Source organism: Pan paniscus, chromosome 9, assembly GCF_029289425.2.
Source record: "Pan paniscus chromosome 9, NHGRI_mPanPan1-v2.0_pri, whole genome shotgun sequence".
In the NCBI taxonomy this organism is placed as follows: Eukaryota; Metazoa; Chordata; class Mammalia; order Primates; family Hominidae; genus Pan; species Pan paniscus.
Window position 1 is genome coordinate 97172483 of NC_073258.2, and position 15564 is coordinate 97188046.

Consider the following 15564-nt stretch of genomic DNA (forward strand, 5'->3'; position numbering starts at 1 on the left):
ATACATTAAAAGGCTTTCTCATCTTGCCTTGTATTCTTACAAATTATTGGATTTAAATAAGAAAAAACAAGACTCTTGTTTCAGCCTCTCTTATTCTAGACTTGGTGTGCCCTGGGTGTCTGACATCCTCATTCCATTCATGACTGCCATTCTTTCTAGGGGAGTCATTGCTTCAAATTATGTGTGGGTGTATGTCTGGGAGCTGAAGACATTCAACGTCCCCATCTAGTTGCAAATTTAGTTATACATTTGGGGTTTAGCTATTCAACTTTGCCAGCTTTGTGCCTCCTGCATAGGTCCAGGAGCCCCAAGGGTAGACTGATGCTTACTAGTGGAGTTAGCACAGACAAGTTTGAGCCTCTCATACCTGTCTCTTAAACGAGGGTAGTAATACTCCAGAGAAGAAACTGAAATGATGTTTAAACTGAAATAATGAAATAACACACTCCATAAAATGCAAATTAGCTATTCAAAAGTAAGATATTATTACCATTTCTCAACTTCTCCAAGTCTGTTTCACATTTGTAAACTACAGATAGCTCCATCTTTTTCACTGATAGCATAAGGTTTCTGTGAGGACTCTGTAGGTCATGTACATATATTATTATTATGACCATTACAAATGCGAGTTATCTTCCTTAGATTTATGCCTGTACCTCCTTGGGACACTGATCTTTTTTTTTTCTGTTTCTATAAAGAGGAACAATATTCTCCTTCACAAACCGTACCTTTCAGCAGTTTCTCTTTAACTCTCAAAACTTGATGATTTCTAACAAAATGATCACAATAGCTCCAAGGCACAGAAGACGCTGACAAGACCACCTTCTTCCCTGGAAATGTCGGAATCAACATTTCACACAGACTGGCCAAAGTAGCACACAGCCTGGGCCAAAAAGACCACTGTGCAGGCAGATGTCCAGGCTTGGAGCAGCCACGGGCACAGAAACCCCTCTTCTAGCTCTGTGGGTAGAAATTTGTTTATGGTTATCACCTTCCACAGAGTTTCCCAGATTTGCTTTCTTTTAATTAACCCAAATCAATCTCCAATTAGCCATATGAAGTAAGGAACAAAGAGCTGTGCATTGTATCACCAGTTAAATTTCTCTTGTTCCTTTGTTTGTTTACTCTCTGTCTACCCCGCCCCCCCCCATTAAAATGTAAACTCCATTAAACAAGAACTCTCTCCTGTGTGGTTCAAGGACCCGACACAAGACCCAACATGTAGTAGGCACTCAACATCTGTAACCCTATTCCATCATCTTTTTCCTTGCACCAACATTTTCCTCTTATGGCAGACTGGGCTTTAGAATTTAAACCTAGGAAGAATTTTAAGAGATTATCTAGTCCATGTACTTTTCAAATGGTTGTAGCACTGGAACTCTATTTTTAATCACACTAAAGCCTGTGTGTGTGTGTGTGTGTGTGTGTGTATGTGTGTGCATGTGTGTGTGTGTGTTTTAAATGCATAAACAAGAGGTTAAGACCTTGGAGTCCAATTGCATGCCCTTCCTTCTTTCTTTTATATCCCTTTGCTGAAAGTCTTAAAAACTATCTTGAGTTTAGGCTGGGTGCGGTGGCTCATGCCTGTAATCCCAGCACTTTGGGGGGCCGAGGCGGGTGGATCACGAGGTCAGGAGTTCGAGACCAGCCTGGCAAACATGGTGAAACCCCGTCTCTACTAAAAAAATACAAAAAATTAGCCAGGTATGGTGTGATGGGCCCCTGTAATCCCAGCTACTCGGGAGGCTGAGGCAGTGAGCCGAGATTGCGCAATTGCACTCCAGCCGGGCAACAAGAGCGAAAGTCTGTCAAAATAAATAAATAAATAAATAAATAAATAAATAAATAACAAACAAAAAAAACTATCTTGAGTTTAAAAGCCATTTATCTGGTCATTGACTTAACAAATATTTATTGTGAATACAAAATGTGCCAGGAACCACTAGGGCTTGGGATACCTATGGTGAATAAAACTGCCCAGGTTCTTGGTCTCATAGAGCTTACATTGAACGGAATATAGGAAACAACGGGAAATGCACAAATAAACAAAGAATCAAAATAATTCACATAGTGATAAAAATTATGAAGAAAACAAAACCTCTGTAATGGGATGACATGATGGGAGATTTCGCGAGAGAAGGAGATCAGTCATGTGTGTCTGCTCTAGTTAGGGTAGACAGGCAGGTCTCTCCAGGAGGTGATATTTGAGCTGAATCCTGTACGACAAGAATAATGCAGCCAAGCAAAATGCTAGGGAATCCAACCCGTGTGGGTTGCTGATGGGGAAATAAAGAAGCAAAGGAGGGATGACTGGCCCCAAGGTCATCCTGTTAGTTAAAGCCTGGACCCGAATGGGGGTCTCCTGTCACTCCAGACTTATCATTGTAATATAATGGACTTTTTCCTTAGTTTCTGTAATTGGCAGGTTCTTGTCTTCTGGAGAAACTTCCTTCAAAACTGATCTTCTTTCCCATACACTTTTATTTTATTTATTTATTTTTTGAGACAGAGTCTTGCTCTGTTACCCAGGCTGGAGTGCAGTGGCACAATCTCAGCTCACGGCAACCTCTGCCTCATGGACTCAAGTGATTCCCCTGCCTCAATAGATTACAGGTACCTGCCACTATGTCCAGCACATTTATTTTTTATTTTTTAGTAGAGACGGGGTTTCACCATGTTGGCCAGGCTGGTCTTAGAACTCCTGACCTCAAGTGATCTGCCTGCCTCAGCCTCCCAATGTGTTTGGATTACAGGCATGAGCAACTGCGCCCGGCCCTTTCCCATACTCTTCAACGTATTTCTTTGATTCTTATTTATCTAACAAGGCACTCATGTAACCAACTTCTGTTCATATATATTAAAAATAATCAGGCCAGACACGATGCCTCACACCTGTAATCCCAGCACTTTGGGAAGCCAAGGCAGGCGGATCACCCGAGGTCAGGAGTTTGAGACCAGCCTGGCCAATGAGGTGAAACCCCATCTCTACTAAAAATCCAAAAATTAGCCAGGCGTGGTGGCGCACACCTGTGGTCCCAGCTACTCGGGAGGCTGAGGCAGGAGAATCACTTCAACCCAGGGGGTGGAGGTTACAGTGAGCCAAGATTGGGCCACTGCACTCCAGCCTAGGTGACAGAGTGATATTCCATCCCCCCAAAATAATAACAATCGAAAACAAAGTGCATATGTGTGTGTGCATGTGTGTATATATGTGTGATGGGAGCTTAAGGTATATTTCCTAAGCAAAGGTAAGACCCCATCTATTGGGAAAGAAAGGCAACTTGACTTCCTTTATTTTAATATTTTTAAAAAGAAAAGCCATGTTGCATAACACCAAGATATTTTCACCTAAAATTCCAGAAAATCTTAACAGAAGAAATTCTAAGGTGTTTAGAGGTAACTGAAAAAAATGTCACTATCTTTATGGCTCCAACCTAACAATGAAACTGAGTGTGTCTACTCTCAGCTTGAATGAAATAAAATGGCAACGACAACCAAATGACCTTGTTCACTTTATGCTAGTTACATCTTGCTCTGTTGTTGAAAAAAAAAAAATGCTCGGGCTGGCCCAGAGCCTAAGATGTGATCCACAGACACCCCACACCACCCCCCAAGATCGTACGAGTCATAAAGAAGTGATTGGAAGAGCTGTGCTCTAACTGAATCAAGAGATAGGGAGGGAGAGAGGGGACTGTGTTACCATAAAAATTCTTTAGATTTAATATCGTTTGGGAAAATTTTTCTTTGTTGGTTTGCTCTTAGAAGCAGATCCCATGCATTTCTTTTTTCCAGTTCTATTAAATCCCTAAACAGAGCTGAGTTTTAAGGGCTTAGGGCTGCCCTTGGGAAATAGGTGATTATACTCTCTGCTTAGGGTTTTAGCGATAAGGAAAAAAGAGGCAGTGGATTGAATTCCCCTCCCCCAGGCCAATTTCTTGACTCTCTTTTATAGTTCCCCGTTAAAGCAGACACATATTTAAAAAATGAAGTGGTGACACATATAAAATCCCATCCATCAATCTGCACTTTTCAATTGTTATGTATATATGAGAAATAGATAGACAAACAGATGGAGAGACGGATGTACATAGCTGAAAGACTAGTCAGTTCTTTAGTAAGAGGCTCTACAGAATATTTTCCTTTTTTTTTTTTTAATGTTTCATGTAATTATTTCACAAGGGGTAATCGCTTGGGAATCTTTACCCTACAGAAATATTACAAGTGTAATTGAGAGGATCTGGGGAAAAAAAATCAGTACTCTCTCTAAAAATAAATTTAATGAATCAAACTCTACTCCTATAAATGTGTTTCTCAAACTGGAACTCTAAGTCCCTCAGAATATGGCCAGAGATGGAGTGATTTGTTCATTACATCTAGGAAGGGTATTCAACAATTAATATGGCTTGGACCTCCCCCTTCCGCCATGGCTGGACCTTGTCCCCCACATAACTTCAGACCCTCCTTACTGCTACAAAACATTGCCAACTTTGTCACTGCTCCTTTCAATTCCTCCTCAATAAATATATGTAAGAAGAGACTGAAATTTGAGAAACAAAATCAAATATCAGGGAACTCTGCAAAGTGTGTCATACCAAAAGAGGCCTAAGAAGTGATACAAGCCACATACCAAGTGCCACTTACTGTTTTTCCAAGAAGCAAAGTAAATACCAGGAAGTTAAAGGACGTGACTAAATTGCCCTACTAGGTAGTATCAGAGCCAGCACTAGAACCTTCAATACCCAATCCCCTGACCAGTACTCTCGTACAGTATCACTACGAATAAGTATAGTAAGTAGGTATAATACAGTATGACTATATCACTCCTTCTTTATTTATTATTTGTTGTGAAGGCTAAGATGGAAAAAATGAGGCTGTTAGGGTAATTTCCTATCAAAAAGAGTGACAGAATTTAGAAGCAGTGCTCTTAAAGATGGGAATGTGCTCACTTTTCCCTGTCTGCTATACCAGCTAACAAAGTCTTCTGTGACCTAGAAGATCGAATGCAATTACATTGCCCATATATATTTGCTATGCTGTTTGAGTCTCCCAAGGGCAGCATAACAGTACAAAGCGAGTGACATCTTTATGAGGTTAACCCTTTTCTATTTTAAGGGTAGACTACTGAAGGCAGATGTGTTCCATGGAGTATAGCAAGAATGCTTGAAATTTGGTAGTTAGAAGGAATGACAGCATCACCCAGGAGGGAAAAAATTAATCACTGTTTAGAGGAACAGTGATCTGAGGAAGCCTAGGAGAATGTTGATGCACATGAAGTGAATGTGAACTGACAAAGAGGGAATTTGTATGAATTATAATACATTGAGAAGAGACAAAGAGAAAGCAGGAAAACTGTTTGTTAAGCTGTGCCATGTACCAAACAAAACTGTAGGCTATTTCATAAACTGTATTGTCTCATTTAATCCCCACAACCTTTTGAGACAGCTACTATTATCCTGAAAAGCAGAGTTATGAGGCTCAAAGACATTAAGTAACCAGTCCAAGATAACACAGCTAATGAAACAGAGTCATTTTCCATGCTAAAATTTTCCAGCTCTGATTCCGTTAAACTTTGCTACTTACAAACCACCCCAAAAGTTAGTGGCTTAAAACAATGACGCAATATTTCTCATAATTCTGTGGATTGGCTGGGCAGTTCCTCTGCTGGTTTCACCTGGGCTTACTTGTGTGGCCACATTGAGCTGGAAGATTGGCTGGGTCCAAGATGGCCTCACTTGTGTGTGGGCAGTTGGTGCTGATTAGAGTCGGGGCAGCTTGGTTCCCTGCATGTGGATGCTCATCTCCCAATTAGCTAGACTGGCTTCCTTACATGTTGGTATCAGGTCAGTGTTCCAAGAGGGCTTCATACAGGCCATCCTCAGAAGTAGCACATGTCATTTATGTCACGTTATTGGATAATGCAAGTCACGAGGCCAATTGAGATTCAAGGGGGAAAAAAGCATCCATTTTTTGATGCCAGGAGTGGCAAAGTTACATTACAAAGGGGCGTGTGGGGTGGAAGGGATCATTGTGATCATTTAAAAAGCAATCTACCAGCCAGGCATGGTGGCTGATGCCTGGAATCCAGTACTTTGGGAGGCTGAGGTGGGCGGATCCTTTGAGCCCTGGAGTTTGAGACCAGCCTGGGCAACATGGCAAAACACTGTCTCAACAAAAAAATACTAAAATTAGCCAAGGGTGGTGGTGTGCACCTGCAGTCCCAGCTACTCAGAAGGCTGAGGGTGGGAGGATCACTTGGGCCCAGGAGGCAGAGGTTGCAGTAAGCAGAGATTGTGCCACTGCACTCCAGCCTGGGTGACAGAGTGAGACCCTGTTTCAAAACAATAAACAAAAAAGACAATTTACCACAGGCTCTAAACTCCATGCTACTCTTACTACCAAAATATTAATAAAAATACCAAATTTCCCCTAACTGTTCTTTTTATAGGTTTATTAAAAATCCTTAATCAAATGACTACTTTTTATAACCTGGAATAGATGTCAGGAAAACTTGGGCTCTAGTCCAAGATCTATTGCTATGGGTTCTTGGAGGCTTTCTCTTTTATAAAAAAATGAGCTTTAAGGCCAGGCACAGTGCCTCACGCCTGTAATCCCAGCACTTTTTGGAGGCCAAGGTGAGTGGATCACTTGAGGTCAGGAGTTTGAGACCAGCCTGACCAACATGGTGAAATCCCATCTCTACTAAAAATACAAAAAAAAAAAAAAAAAAAAAAAAGGAAAAAAATTAGCCGGGCGTGGTGGTGGGCGCCTGTAATCTCAGCTACTTAGGAGGCTGAGGCAGGGGAATCACGTGAACCCAGGAGGCGGCAGTTGCAGTGAGCCAAGATTGCACTGCTGCACTCCAGCGTGGGTGAAAGAGTGAGACTCCATCTCAAAAAAAAAAAAAAAAAAAAAAAAAGCTTTAATTTCTTCATTTACGAAAAGAGGATTTGGTCTGTCTTCTCTCTAAGGGCTTATACAACTCTATAAATTGCAGAATAGTGTCCTATTTTTAGACTAATATGAACTGGCCCTCTAGGGGGATGGGCAGGATAGAGATGAGAGAAGGCTAGAAATGAGATGGCTTCTGTTTTGCAACTCACTCTCTTTCATTGCTGTGGGTGCAGAATTTGGGAGGCAGTGAGCAATCAGAACTCCTTCCCATGTGTGGTTGTAATCTTATATGATCTGGGTGCTACTCTGTTTTCATTTATTATATGCTAAAGTAGCATGGGTCCTCCAGCATTGTACCAAGGATTAAAGTACAAGTCGTCACTTTAAGGTCTTCTAGACCTGGTTAGACAAAACAATTCCCATGCAACACGCACTCACACTAGCTAAGCAGATCGGAGAGGTGAAAGGGCTCCTGAGCCAGTATCTTCCTGAGGGAAATGCTTAGCTGGGAGCTCTCTCAGAAAGATATTGTTGCCTAGTCTATGGAAGATCAGGTTCCCAAGGAGAAAACTAATGTTTAATTTAGCACAAAGACAGCTCAGAGTCACTCTCTGGGGGACTGAGCCTGCAAACAGATCCACATGCAAAGAATCTAAGGGAGAAAAGGAAGCTCTCTTTGGTGCAATGGCTCTAGGACTTGGGCCCAAACTTTACTAAACGGTTGCCTCTGTCTGTTGTTTCTGTCAGGATAGCTCCTCTTTCCTGTTTACTCTCACCTCTGCACTTTGCACTTTAACACTTCTGCGAAACAACCAAATGGGATAATACACTAGCACATACTTTGTGCTGTCTGAAATTAAGTAGCGCGGTGTGGCAATCAAATGCGCAAGCCTTAGCCGGTTTAGCAAGTATCAGAAACTTAGGTGAACAGAAACATCAACAACAACAAAAAATCCTCATTTCTCAGGTGCTTAGCCAGAGAATGTTTTTATTTTTACATAATTTAGACTCCAGAGACCTCCAGATATGAGCATTTTACACATAAGTAAGACACAGTACAGTACATATTGTATTCAATTAAGCTACTTCTTTGCACCCTGGTTACCAGGACTCTAAGAGATTATACTGTGTATCCAACAGACTCCTGGTAAGTTATTAGAGGTTGTAGCCGACTTTTGCCTTAACTGAATTTTCTTAGAAACAGACATGTAATTAACTTTCTACTGAAATCTATGAGAGCTACCTGAAAAGAACTCTGTTGTACAATGAGGCATTTAAGGTGTTGGGCTTCATGTGGGTGACAGTTATTAGAGGGCTGGATAAGAATCACAAATATAACTCAGCCACATTTCTGACAAAAGAGAAATTTTAAAGCAAAAATGTTAATGATTCCATGTTAATGTATGAATCTGCCAGAATGACTCAGGAAGCAAGAACACTGTTAAAAACAAAACAACCCAACTATGTTTGACACTACATTTCCTAAGCATTATTATCCTCAAGAAAGGGGAGGAATCTAAGGTTAAATCACGGGGAGTAAGCAAAAAAAAAAAAAGATAAAAATTTTTGACTACATTCTTTGCTCTGAGTTTGGACAATAAATCCATCCTTGCCCAAATATAATCTACTAAAGAACGGAGACTATTTGTTTTCTAATCCTGTCACTTCATAGAAACATCATGCTTTCAATTAAGAATCGTCATCAATAAAACTTGCTTTGAACCCTTGGCAACATCTTCCTCATGTTTTTTATGGAAAACCGCACTTGAGGAGGTACTGAGTAAAGAGATTCTGAGGTGAGAGCCACATCAAGGCATGGAAATTTCAACATGCTCCTGCTTAGGGTTGGAAAGACGGCAAATCTGTGTTGCCTTTTCATCTGCAGATGCAGTAAGTTAGCAACTTTAGCCAGGGATCTGGCTTTCAAAAGCATAAATTTAAATCTCCACAGTAGGAAGCGTCTAACCTTTTGTGGCTCTAGGACCAAATTCACTTAAGAATTATTCATTAATTTCAATTAATAATTCAATTAAATTGGTAAGTTTGTCTATTCGGTTCCAATGATTCAAAACTCCCAATAGATGGTTTAAATTTCTCATTTACCTACTAAGCCCACACTCCACACTTGCTGGGTAACTGAATGGAAACCCAGACTGAATTCTAGAAGTAAGGAGTCAAGAGGACATTCACTCTATTCAACTTCTAGATTAGGAGTCCTAGAATCTTAGGATTGGAAGAGGTAGTACTTGGTCCCATTCTCAAGAAGGACACTATTTAACATTCTAGGGAGATGGAAATCTATCCCAGGTGATGTCTCCATATTCAACTATTGAGGGAACTGATAATATGATACTCTTCACTAACCATTTTAAGTAAACATTAAAGAGAAAAGCCATGCTCTTCCTCTAAATGTCTGATGCATTACTGGAAACACAATTCTGGGCTGGGAAACCTATGACTCTGATTCAAGTATGTTACTTCACACACTAATAGTAACAGCTAAAATTTATTGAGCCTTTACGAGGTGCTAGGCAATTGCTAAATTTAATCAACAGCTCTAAGATGTTAGTTCTATTACTATCACTCCATTTCACAGTCGAGAAAACTGAGGCAAGGGAATTTAATTGACCTATCCAAGAAAACACAACTAAGTGTTAGAGGGGTGATTTGAAATCTGGTCGTCTCACCTCAGAGTTAAGAGTTAAGATCTCAGGCTCTTAACTGCTATGCTTCTTTGCCTCCTTACACAAGCCAACTGTAACAGTTCTATTTCTAACCCCACTCACCTCCCGTCTACACTGTAAATTCAAAGAGGGCAAAGGCTATACTGAAGTGTCCATCAATGTATTCCTGGCACAGTTCATGGCACAGAAGAGCTGTACAAAGATTATTTACTGAATTAATGAATATTTTCCCAAACTCTAAAAAGGACCCATGCATACAATCTTGACGTAAGAGTTTAAAACCTTTGCTAAAACATTAAGACCTTTGGAGAGCTGTAGCATGTGTCAGTATTGCCATTTGCCCATTTTCATATCCATTCCTTCAGTAATTTGGCTATGGTAGGGTCCAGCTCTCTAGTTGTCCTCAACCTGTGGAGAATATGTGAACTTCTCTCTTCATGTCCTCTATAGGGAAGTGGAATAGCTTTCGCTCTTTTACCTCTGTTTCTCACAAATGTGTAGGCCAAGGTTGAAGCTGGTCAATAGCCCATTCACTACCGTCAGCATCCAAGCATCATGCCATGAATCAGGGAGGAAGGAGATGTTGGCTTTTCTCCTTTGCCATCTTTCCTTAGGGTCCCTTACCTTTCCCTTGTAAACAAGAACTAAATGGGGGAAACTGGTATCCAACTGGACCTTAAGGCAAGTAAAAAATTTGTAACACATCTGTATTACAAGCAAGGAAATAAGTACATCTCAAAGACCATCTAAAATAATGCTTTTCTCATGAATTTTTGTTCATGATTTTTTTAATAATGAGAATACCTTTTCCACATTAGTATACAGGCAAACTCATTTGTTGGGAAGACTGATTTACACATCAAGAGAGTATAAACACTTTTACCAACAGGGCATTTCTTGTTTGCACTGGAAGGCCCGGTGAACCTAAGAAGTGAGGTATAGCTTGGTCTGCTTCTTTTACTTCCTCTTCTGCATCTAGCTAGTGTGCTTTAAAACTATGTCCTTTTAGTGTCAAAGGGCATGTCATGCAGTATATAACTCACCATGAATGGGAGAATGTGTAAATAGCAAGGCATTAAGCAGCTCAAGGGACTTGAAGATGGGTAGTACAGAGCACTTAGGCAATGCGCTGTGAGAAGAGCCTGCTGGAGGGGAAATGTAATACTTGTCTTCAAGTATATGAAGGATTATTATTGCATCATAGCTGTTGATTCCTTGGAGCCATCCTTGCTCTACCATTTTCCAGGGCTTCTGATTTGCTCTTACCGGATCTCCAGGCCCTCCAGGATGTGGATCAATCTCATTTGTCCCCCTCAGGACTCACGTCCAGCCACGCTCAGTCAAGCACTGCTCTGTTCCCCAAACACTTAACTTACATGCCTGCACTCAGCGACCCCAATCCCACATTTCCGTATTTTCTCCCTCTTCTCAGGCCCTGCTGGTGACCCATGTTCTCATATAGCTATCCTTGGCCTATATTTGAATCTCTCTACTACCAACTACTAGTGGTACTCATGTTTTGAGCACCTACTATGTATCAGGCACTATGCTGACTGTTTTGCTAAATAACTTTAGCTTTATTTTGCAGATGAAAATACTGATGCCAAGAAAATAACAAAATTATTTTCTCATATTCATACAGCTAGTAGGTATAACAAAGGGACCTGAACATGGGTCTAACTATAAAATCTATGCATTAAATTATTCAATTTAAGCTTCAGTTTCCTTATATGTAAAATGGGACAAATGTTGATTACTCACCTGTTTTTTGCAGGCCTTACATAAAATATGTAATTAAAAAACCTTGTACATTCTAGGACTCAGTAAATATTTGTTCCTCTCTTCCTCTGATTTTTCTATATCAGTTTTGGTCCATTCTACCTGGTTAGTACTTTTCCTGTTACTTTATTGAAGTGGTTTTGCATACCATTAGGCTGTAAGTAAGCAGGGACTATGTCTTTAGCTGTATTTCTCCTTATTCTCCCAGGAAGCCTGCTGGAGTGTGACGGAAATTAGCATGAAAATGCAAAATAAAAAATTTAGAATTGTTTTCACTAAACATTGCCCTGCCTGTGAACATAAACATATATAAGGGTCTGGATTAAAGAACAAGAAAGCAGTAGAATCCATTCAGAAAGGCTTAGCTGCCATGGATAGCAGAACTGGATGACTGTTTTCAGATTCCCTTTCAGGCTTTCTTAGATTAAATAACAGTGCTAAACACAAACACAAACAACAACAACAACAAAAAAAAAACAGCTAATTATGGCCACTCTTTTAGTCATATTTAAATTGGTATGTCTAAGAACATCTGAAAGCCCATATTTAAACATATTGGTATTTAAAAATGTTTACAATACAGAAGCCGTAAGTGATTAAACACTAAGATTTAGAAACATTTGATGAACATCACCTACCAATATTATTTCAAAGAAAGCAGATGCCTTCTATAAACAAACATTGTCCTAAACAAGCAAGATATCTTGGTTTACATGATAACATCACCTTGATGTCAAAGAAAGGTTTTTATCAATTTTTTGTAAAGTATTATACTAACTCCTCTCTCCACTTGAACCCTTTTGCCTTTGTGAGATCTTATAATTATATTTACTTGAAATAAGTGGTAGGAAGGTCCTAGATAGATAAGAACTCTCCTTTTTTTTTACTTTGTTCTAGAAAACAGAACGAAAATAGGTCAGTTTTTAAGGAAATGATGGCTGCATATATAAATAATATAAACACTCCTATCACTGTCCTAGGAGGACATTTATCATGTAGACAGCCATAGATACCCAGATCTGGCCTCCCACTTACAGCTCTCAACTTTTTAATTGTCAATTGGAAACTTGATTATTATCAGTTAAAAATAACCAGGGTACTCTGGCAATGATTTAACTTGTTTGACTTTCTTAAGCTAACAATTAACATTTTAGACAATTGTTGACAAAATATTTAACTTTCCCATGCATTTGTGTAAACAACTTTTCTAATATTCCTTAGATGTTCTGGGGGACACACCTTTCCAAAGCTTCCCAGGTCCATGCAGAGGCCTGTAAAGTAGATGCATTCAAAGACTCCAAAGACTTTCATAGCATTGCACTAGGATTTCCTGGGACCTTCAGGAACACTTAAGTATACGGATACGTCAGTCTTATCTTGACAGCAGTAAATTTGAAATGCCAATCCCTCTATTTACAATAAGTGCTATTTCATCATTTAAAACCGACAACTGAAAGCTGAGTATACATTTAACTCCTAGAAGAACTAGTATTATCATTCATTGTTTAGAAGTTTATTACTACTAACACTAGTATTGCATTTTGGCAGTGCTTAATTTTTTCTAAAGCTTGTTCAGAAAAACATGCTCATTTGCTTCTCTCAACAAGCTGGGGCAGCATGATTGTCCTCTCTGTTCCACAGATGACTGCTAAGTGACTTGTCCTAGGTAACCCAGATGGTGATCCAGCAGGCACAAAACCAAGGGATGTAGGGTCCTTGTCTGATCTACTTTCTTTCCTCCACATGACATTAGAGAAAAGATAATCTCTGAAGCCAGAGATGACATGGAACCACTTATCTAGTGATCCTAGCAACACAATCTATGCAACAGAAAAAGAGCTTGTCTCAGGCAAAAGGGAAAGATTAATAATGTACCACAGAAGCTCTAAACCTTACTGTTCCATGGACCAGCAATTATTCAGTTTCACAGTTCATTCAAAGATTCAAACATACTTCACCAGAAAATGAGTTAGTGCCTAAAGTCTGCTCCAAGTGGTTAGAAATGCAGATCTGCTCAAAGCCCTATAATCCGGGCCCTCTGAAAGGCCCTGTTCCTGCAGACTCTGCAGCAGCGGGGCTTCCCCTGAACTTGTACTTGAGCTAAATGAAGAAACTGGCTGAGTAAGGGCTGTAGAATTAGGCTGTCAATGTGGACAGAATTAAAACTGGCTTGGAGGTTATTCTTGCACTGTTCTTGAAACTTAAGGCTATTGAAAGGATTCAGACATTATATATTCCTTGCTGTATAATACCCATGAAAGTCAACATTATCCCCCCAAACAGAAGTTGTCCTTTCACCTTCATTCAACAAATATTACCCACTGTCTTCAAGGCATTATACTAGAAGGTATGCAGGATACAAAGCTTTCATCTGAGGACACAGCACATATTTGATTTTAGATGATCAATATTCTCTCCCTTTCTCCAAAGGACATTTATGGCCACTTATGGCATACGAATTAACTATTAAAGTTATACATTCAACACACCCAAGTCACATAAATCTGGTTATGGACACAGTAGCAATAAAATTAAGAAAAAATTCTGACACTCACCCTGAACAAAGGCCCTTTTAAAATTAATAGCATATCTGAAAAATAAGAGGAGCCCGAGTAAAGTGAGACCTGCCAATGTAATGGGCTTGGTGAATCACTTCAAAATGCCCAGGCCTCCCTTTGGACACAGTGTTATCAGGTTAATACAGCACTTGCATCACCATCTCTGAGTACTGTGCTGAGTAACAACGGGCCAAATTTAGCAGCTAAAATGGAGAGGGAATTTCCAACAACCCGTGCAATGCCACATATTTTCAATGAAAATAGAAATATACTATCCCTTACCCTCCTAACTTAAACTGTGCCTCTCTGCATCATCACTACACCTGGAGAGGGAGCTCCTCTAAGGGAATGTCTCAGGAGATGGCTGGTGGTTAGAAGAGAGAAAGATTCCCACTTAGGCCAGAGGTAGCACAGCAGCCAGCTATGGCTTCTGCAGCAGTAAGCTTTCAGTCGGGAAGGGCCAGACACCGCTCCCTCACTTCCCTCCCAGCATGGGTATTGCTACTGTAAAGTTACAACGACCACTAAAGTTGGTTTCATTTCCCATCATGAAACACCCTAGAAAAAAAAGGCTGTCTCAGCTTACTGCCAAGTTGGACAAAAGCAGAAGCTCAAAGAACAAGGCCAGAGGCAAACATGCCACCTTTCCTTCAGAGGCTGGGCTGTGAAGGCCACAAGGGAAGCCCACTGTGCCTCTTCACGGCCCCGCTCCGGCCTTGACACCCCGGGCAGAGATCAGTCTTCTCCACTCAGGGTTGGGCCGGGTGCCTCACTCGCCGTTCCATCCCCAGAAACACTTACCAGGAGACTGTGAAGCACACAAAGCCGCATTATTGGGAGACTTGCAGACAGATTATAAATTTACTGGGGACAATCAAGGCATTTAGATACTTTTGGCTGCAGATGCTGGTGACACACACATACATACAAACCTCATTCTTCTCTCCATTTGAGCGATTCTTTACCCCCCTCCTTTACCCTAACATCTCTTTTTTCACAAAACAACCTCCCACTGCTTTCCCTGGGAATTCCAGGGAGAAGCGGGAATAGAGCAGGTGGTAGAAAAAGGATATTAGGCTTCGAAGCTCTAATACAACCCCACAAGCTAGTGCTATTCAAGGGTAAAACTGTAAACCCTGTGCAGTTTAACTGTTGGTAGTTATTTTTCATCTGGAGCTGGCCTCAAGGAGTCCCATTTCTAGGTAGCCCAAGTAAATGTGCTTATGGCTGGGGAGAAAAGCACCATCCTACTCCCCAGAGATTCCCAGGGTCTTCGTCACCATGGACCCAGGCCAGGGATTAAGGGAAGCCAGAAAGAGCCATCCTGAGCGTCTGGCCAGAGGATGTCCTCTCCCGAGAGCTCAATATCAAGCTCCTTTGGAGGAGCCGTTAGACACAATAGCACCATCACCTTTGGGCTTTTTGAGTACTTTGGGGCTTGCATGGCCATTTCCTGTCGCTTTTGCTAGGGCTGACCTAGGTAAACTGGAGCAGACATAGAATCCAGAAGTCCCATGGAGCTCCAAAAGGGAGGAAGCCTGCAGGGCCACAGGGCAGGGTTCTACCTTCCACCAGAGGCCACTGGCCCAGCAGCTTTGGGGGGAAGCCTGCAAACAGCAGGCAGTCACCTGACCAGGACTGGCACTGAGAAT

General features: G+C 40.9%; 1 protein-coding gene across 1 annotated transcript in view; it reads right to left on the reverse strand.

Annotated features, from left to right (window-relative positions):
* MAML2 (mastermind like transcriptional coactivator 2) overlaps window positions 1-15564 on the reverse strand; it is a 368317-nt gene that overhangs the window by 350000 nt on the left and 2753 nt on the right. The gene's annotated exons all lie outside the window — the stretch shown is intronic.